General features: G+C 41.5%; 1 long non-coding RNA gene across 1 annotated transcript; it reads left to right on the top strand.

The window, feature by feature from the left end:
* The first annotated feature begins 2,777 nt into the window (after positions 1–2,777).
* Positions 2,778–6,365, top strand: LOC146209646 (uncharacterized). The gene is made up of 3 exons (XR_014703463.1): positions 2,778–2,925; positions 3,400–3,480; positions 5,405–6,365. It is a non-coding gene; the product is annotated as an uncharacterized LOC146209646 (long non-coding RNA).
* The last annotated feature ends 551 nt before the right edge of the window (positions 6,366–6,916 follow it).

The raw sequence follows: 6,916 nt of genomic DNA, 5'->3' as shown, positions 1-6,916 counted from the left end.
TCCGATTTGCCCATTTCGCGAACGGCTTGACCTCGCACTCTATGTACGTAGTTTGTGACTGCACTAAAAACGAAAAAATGTTTAACAAAAGCAATGCGTGGAAATCAATTTCTTCGTGCTGTTATTTGTTCACCCCGCTGACAAGACAGCATATTACACTGTAAAAACAAAGACACCTTTTTGGGCATTTGTCTGATTCAAAACACCCTTACACCCTGAGTCTAGGGTGTTCGTGCCATTGGAAATCACCTCTTGCATGCCAAAGGGGTGCTTTGGTTGGAGAATATGCCTTAGGGTGTTACGGGCAAGCAATATCACCTAACATGCTGGTGGTATATGGCTGCGTAACTTCGTAGCCTTTTATACACAAGCGGCGCTGCTAATATAACCCAACACCTAAATAAAGCACCAAAAGTAACGCTAAAATTAAAATTACACACGAGTGCTTTCTAAAAATGAAACAGAAACTGAAACAAAATTTCACCGCCAGGAGGCCGCCGGTAGCTACCAACGCTCTTTTCAAATTTCACAATATGGCCGTTAGCATTGTGGGGTGCGTTTCGACCACGTTTGGGCGAATGCTGAATGTGCTTCTTCGATTGTGTACCCTCGTGAAATGTGTTGCATTTCCCATGCATATGTGTTACAGAAGTGTGTACGCTTGTGAAGTGCCTTCTACATGTGGTGTTTAACGCAAACGGGCATTTATCGTGTCGGCAAGTGTCCGGGCTTCTTTTTGCTTTGCTCAGGCCGAAGGACTGCTGCACCGCTTTATGTTTGAGATGTTTGAAAAAAGAAGGCATGGACGATTTTTTTTTTCTGCGTGACTAAGAGGTATATGCGCCGGCTACATTGCACTCGCGCTGAAATCGCACTGGTTGGTTCGGTGCCGGTGATACGAAGGCGGACAGCGTACTTTGCGGCTGACGCAATCGTCTGTAAAGGTAAGCCTATTCTCACGCATATTGCGCTTTGTGGGAAGAGTGTCCTACCGGATTGCTGCATTCTGTGTCTTTTTGTGTCGGAACGCTCCAGAATGTGCTGAAATGAAAACGTGAGACACGCGCTTGTTTTCACCTGGCTGCCAAAATGACATCGCACATGTGGTAGATGTCGCGGCGAGTTACGCAGATTTCGCGCAAGAACATCAGTCTCAACTTTATTGAACAGAAATAATGTATGTGCTACGTTTCCTTGCATTTTGTACGCACAGGAGGTTCACGAAACGATTTTCGTTTCTTGACAGTTTGATACTTGCGCTCAGTTCGCAACGACTCGGTTTTGTTCTACCGTTTCCGTTCGTGCGGCAAGGTCATGTTGGCGTACTACCTTAATTCTCCTAGCACTCTCGACTCCCCCCTCCTCCCTCCTCCCTTATCTCTTACACTTTGCGCTCGCTCTCCTGAAACCTCTTTCATGCTTCGTCGTCTTCTTTCACTCGGAGCGCTGCGACCCCCCCCCCCCCCTTTTTTTTTTGTTTACTCAGAGCATAGGCGCGCACCGTCCTGCTGCTCGGGGAGCGTCCTCCCGCAGCCCTTCTGGTTTAAACTTTTTGTTCGAGGAGGCTATGTTCGTTCTCGGCGGCCGTACAGCGCGGCACGCCTCTGCGCTCGTGCTCTCGGCATCGAAGTGCGCTGGTCGGCCGGCCTGGTTGCATAATAGTTTATTCCAAACTGCGTAAACTATATGCCGCTATCATCAGCCTATGTTAACTTCCCCGCGTCTGGATTTGCCTTTTTTAATCACAATGGGAGCATTTTTCATTTTACGGGGACTATATTTTGCGGTTGCATGGAGAGTGAATTTGCATTTTTATTATGCTGTTTTTGTTATGGCGTTTACCTTCGCTCTCGAAGAATCATTTAGGTACGTATTTTATTTTCAGCAAGACTTCAATTAAGGCACTTGTACACGTGCTAAGTCAGCTGATGTGGTTCAAACCATCCAGTTTTCATTATTTTTGTGATCACATTTCAACATAACTGTTTGACCGCATTACTTGATTTTTGTAGTGTCTTTAGACTAGAATAAATGGATATTCGATACTGATGCCTCAGCATCCAAGTAGAGGTCGACAGCTTGAATTCCGTGGCCAAATATTGTACCGGATGTTGCTATTACAGAGTTTGATTCTGACCAGATGTTTACTTTTTTTTTGTCTTTTGCTTAAATGTACATATGAAGCGTTTATCATAGCCTTAGTCGCATATGTTTACCTTCTTTGCCCATCACAGTGCGCATATTGCAGGCAAATTTGTGACTTACTGTTATTAAAAAATTTGTAATGTATATGTTGAAAGCAGCTTACTGATTTAAAGGGCCCAGAAAACAATTTGACTTTCATATGCTAACGATGCATGTCTGTAGATTGTCTCTAAGAATTGAAGCCTACTTTTTAAAGCTGAGTGGGGACCCTTAGTTTAGAGATATATTACATATTTTATTGCCATTCAGCCGTGTGCCAAGTTGAGGGAAGGCGGATCATAATTTTTGCTTAGTTATTTTTTATATTAGACTTTCCTTAATATTGCTTGCAGTTTGGCGATGAGTGGCAAAATACTGATGGTTTTTGCAGTTTTCTAGCCTTAGTAAATATTTGTATTTGCTGTTTGCTAATGCCAGTTTTTTTTTTTTTTTTCAGATATGTACAAAGGCATCAATTGCCTTAGCTTTTGTACAATGATTTTTATTATTCAGTTACTTGAAACATTGAGTAAAATGAATTCTTTATGCCTACCATTCACACAAACTTGCAGTTACATGACTTCAACATGCTGATCAAGAAGGACGGCAAAGAGGCAGTTGAAATCGGCCTTAACAAGACACTTGTCTTGGTTTTGAAGGACACCATTCGTGCAAGAAAAAAGGACATTGCCCGGGTGCTCGAAGTATGTTCTGAGGAAATGCGTGAAAGGAGAAAGAAGCGTAAGTATTCAGCTGTTTCATTCTGTTTGCTGCATGTGATATCTAATTGGCAGTTTTTCGCTAAATGCCTACATTTTTGCCATTTTGCATTGCCTTATAGATATACTAAAAACATGGCTGAGCATCAGAAAGAATAATAAGACCATAACTAGCCTGTGAATTTCTTCATGTGTAACAATTTTCGCATTAGCTAAATTTAAATTACCTATTGTTCTTCTCCATTGTAATGGTGCAGCCCTTTCGAATCTGTTCAACTAGTAGCAGAGAATTAGGTGATACCTGATTCAAATCTTCACAAGCTTTGCTAATTTTTGCTGTCAGATGTTTGGCTTTCAGTTTGCGTGCCTCTACATGTTTTCACTTTTGTTTATTCGCATGCCTAAATTAGACAATAAATTATCGCCTCAAAACTCGGCTGTCTCTTTTTACCTGCAAGGAGGTACACCATTGTTATGTTGCTTATTTCTATTGTAGATGTACAGACAGTATGCATTCTGCAACTCTAGGCAAACATTGGGAACCAGCCGGGAGCTCTGGATGTTGTTTTTATCATTTGTAAGTTTTCTCTTTGTCATTTTAATATTCAGGAAGCCTACTTGAAACTGACAATATTAGCGAATTTTCTTTGTTTCTAAAATGGTTTACAGTCTAACTTGTAATATGTATTAGTGGTTCATAATTCAAATAGAAATACTACACAAGTTTTCATCACAACTGTGAATTCTTTGCTGTGAAAGGGTTATTTGCACTGTAAGTACAATCAAAAGCACTTTTAAGAGACTCTTGCCATCACATGCTTACCACGTCGTATTGCATACAAGAGTCACCTGATGAAGCACTGGTAATGTCAAGATTGGTGCAGTGTGCCATTTGACTAAGCACTCTGCTGCAGTGCACCAGCAGTGCTTTATCAGATGGCTCTTGCAGGCAGCTTGGTGGGGTTTAGCATTTGCTGGAAAGGGGTCTCTCAACCTGCTCATGCATGCTAGTACCTGACATGTTCCTAATGTCTGGAATATATAATCTGAGACTGCTTCAAAAGAAATATTTGCCACATTGTCTTATCCTACAGGCTTTTGAAGGTGGGTAATGCAGTTTAATAGTTGTTTTAAAAAAATGCTGTAATTTGCTAGCCAAGTTTGAAATGATGTAATAATTTTAATTTTTCTGAGATTAGGTTTACCACATTGGTTGGGAGAAAATACTGCTGTGTTTCAAGGTTCATGCTGTATAAATATAATGCCTTCAACTACAGATGCTAACATTTCATGCATTAACCATGTGGCACTGTCATAGACATTCTCATTTATAGTAAACATTCTCAATAAATCCAAATTGTTATTTTTGCATTTCAAGTTAGTCAACATATTTTTAGTATTCGAACCTTTAGTATTTCAAAGTGCTCAGACTGCCTGCCGCTATAACGATTACAACGTCTTGAACACTTGAGCTTCCTGTCGCCTCTTGAGGCTCACCACTGATGTTCTGAATGTCTATGCATACAATGTGCTATGCGTGGAAAATGTTTTAACATGCCATGCTTCAGTGTTGACATTTTTTAGAGCTTCTGCTGTTTGGTTGTTTGGTAATGCTCTGCTGTTGCACATGTAATTGTCGCTCAACTCAAAGCTCCAGTGTACACTTTCAATGAATAATGTTTGATGAAGTTTCAGAACTGCCACATAGAGCAGCGAGAACACTTTTTCCTTGTTACTAAACCTTAAATGTAAACACTTCAGGAAGCATTGCGATGACCTAGGGCATGGCTGGTTCATACTTAGCACAAGAAGACGTGCAAAAGTTCAGAAATGCATTATGTGTTATGTATTACATGCACTTTGTTTTTTTTTTTTTTTTTTGTAGTGCCTCATTACTAAGTATGCTCTTTCCATGTTTTTTTTTTTGTTTGGTTCTGCAGTATCTACTTGGCCAGTGCAGGGTATGCTGTAGGCCTTGTGTGAAGCCTTCAATTGAGCCAGCTGTTAATATTTTAGTAGTAAACACCGTGCTCCAGTGCTGTTTATTGTTTATTTACATATTTAACTATCATAATAAGCATTCCAGTTCATGTGAAATGAAAAGTTCGTGGGGCAGCATTGAAGTTCTCTAACCCAGGTGCTTTTGATGAGTGTAGCCATTTTTGTTTGATAAAATAGGTTGCATAATCTAAAATTACCATGCAACAGCATGCTGCATGAATAAAAATGGGTTAACCTTATGTGCTCTCATTTATGACTTGATCAGACTGCTGGCTTTGTGCCTCCTGAACCAACCATAACAGTATACTCTGCATTCTTAATTGTGAGATAACCACCAGTGGTTTCCGATAGGGCCCTTTTCCAGCACACTGCTGTACACTAAAGGGGCATTGGCGTATTCTAAATATAGAGTAGAAAATATGTTGAATTTGCTTTTTGCCAGGTGCAGTGCATATTTATGCAGCTGCTCTGTTATGCACTTCTTTCACAATTTTATCAAGGAACAGGAAGAAAAGCCTGCCACGCCGTGCCTCGGATATACTGGGAGCAGCATCAAAGAAGCTGAAGAGCATTTCCCCTTCATTCAGCAGCGGAAGCTTCTTTGAGTCATCGACTCTACTTAGGGTATTGTTCCAATAATGGGTCGATTTTGGCTGTTCAATCTGACATATGACAAGGGGTCCGACAATTTGTGCTGCTTTATAGAGCATCTCTTTTTGGGCGTCTGCGTGTCGAAGCCAAGATGCGTTGCACGACGCTTTATTTCATCGCTTAAGGCCGAATTTTATGCAAGCGCACGCGTTGACACTGACAAAGCATAGTATTAATATTGTGTACTGCGATTATTGTTGCATACGACTAAACGTTTTGTTGTTGTTTTTTCAGAAATGTCACCATGCTGTTGTGTTCATTGTTCGGTTCTCTTTTTGAAAAAAAAAATTGTATACTTTGTTGTCTGCATTTGTTGGAACTGTTTTGCTTCTTTCATTTTTTTAGGTATTTACATACATGCCATGTATGTTTTTGCCCGTCTGCTAGGCTCTCGGTGGAGAGTGGCAGTATTGTTAAATAAATGAGGTTCCATAGCGCGCATCAATGAAGAAACAGAACACAAGTGCCCCCCTGCCCCCCCCCCCCCCCCTCCACCAGCACCCGAGCACCCGCTAGCCCGAACCCTGACCCTTCTATGCCGAATAAAAGACTTCCAGTTTCCTTCTGTGTGACATTTTTTTGTAACATGCTCTGTGAATTTGAAAAAACAATCATACTGGCATGGGCCATTCGAGATGTCAAAATAATGGCATGCAGCATCTCTTTACATGCTCATTTGGCATTACAGGTGGTTAAAAGGAATACCATTAAGCTTGATTGCAAATGTGCACATAGGAAAAGCATTAAGGAACGTGTAGTGGCAAAAGTAATTCCTAATTAGGGAATGCAATATATGGACGTTATCCGCACTGATTTTTATAAACGGGTGTAAGGGTGCAATGCCACTGCTTCCACCCTGCAATAGGGTGTAAAGGTGATGAAAATACCCCAGTGCATTGGCCCCATAGAAGGGTGTTATGACCAACCGAAGCACCATCTTTGAGGGTGTACTGGCACTCTGAAGCCACTTTTTTTCAAGGGTGCATGGGTGTTAGTTATAGACATGCGAAAACACCTAATAAGGTGTTTTTGTTTTTACAGTGTAGCTCCGATAACACGCCGATTTCGGGTCAGGCCTAATGCTGTTCAAGGAACGGTAGGCACTCCACGACGTGAATTGACTCATGTACATTATCCCCAAGCATTTGTCCCACGTTGGGCTGCAATTGGAGCAGCTGAGGGGGGCGGCCTATCACCCCGCTTCAGCTCCGCGGATGCAGCGCCAGACGCCAAAGGGTCGTGAACGGTCGAATGCCATTTATCTCACTTGCTAATAATCCTAGCCTGCTCGCTAACTGTACAATATCAACAAGATTTTCCTTGAAAGGAGAAAACTACGTAAGTAGGGATCCTGGACTCAA

Source organism: Amblyomma maculatum, chromosome 1 (assembly GCF_055883805.1).
Source record: "Amblyomma maculatum isolate TAMU_Amacu chromosome 1, ASM5588380v1, whole genome shotgun sequence".
In the NCBI taxonomy this organism is placed as follows: Eukaryota; Metazoa; Arthropoda; class Arachnida; order Ixodida; family Ixodidae; genus Amblyomma; species Amblyomma maculatum.
This window is presented reverse-complemented; position numbering and strand designations above follow the sequence as displayed.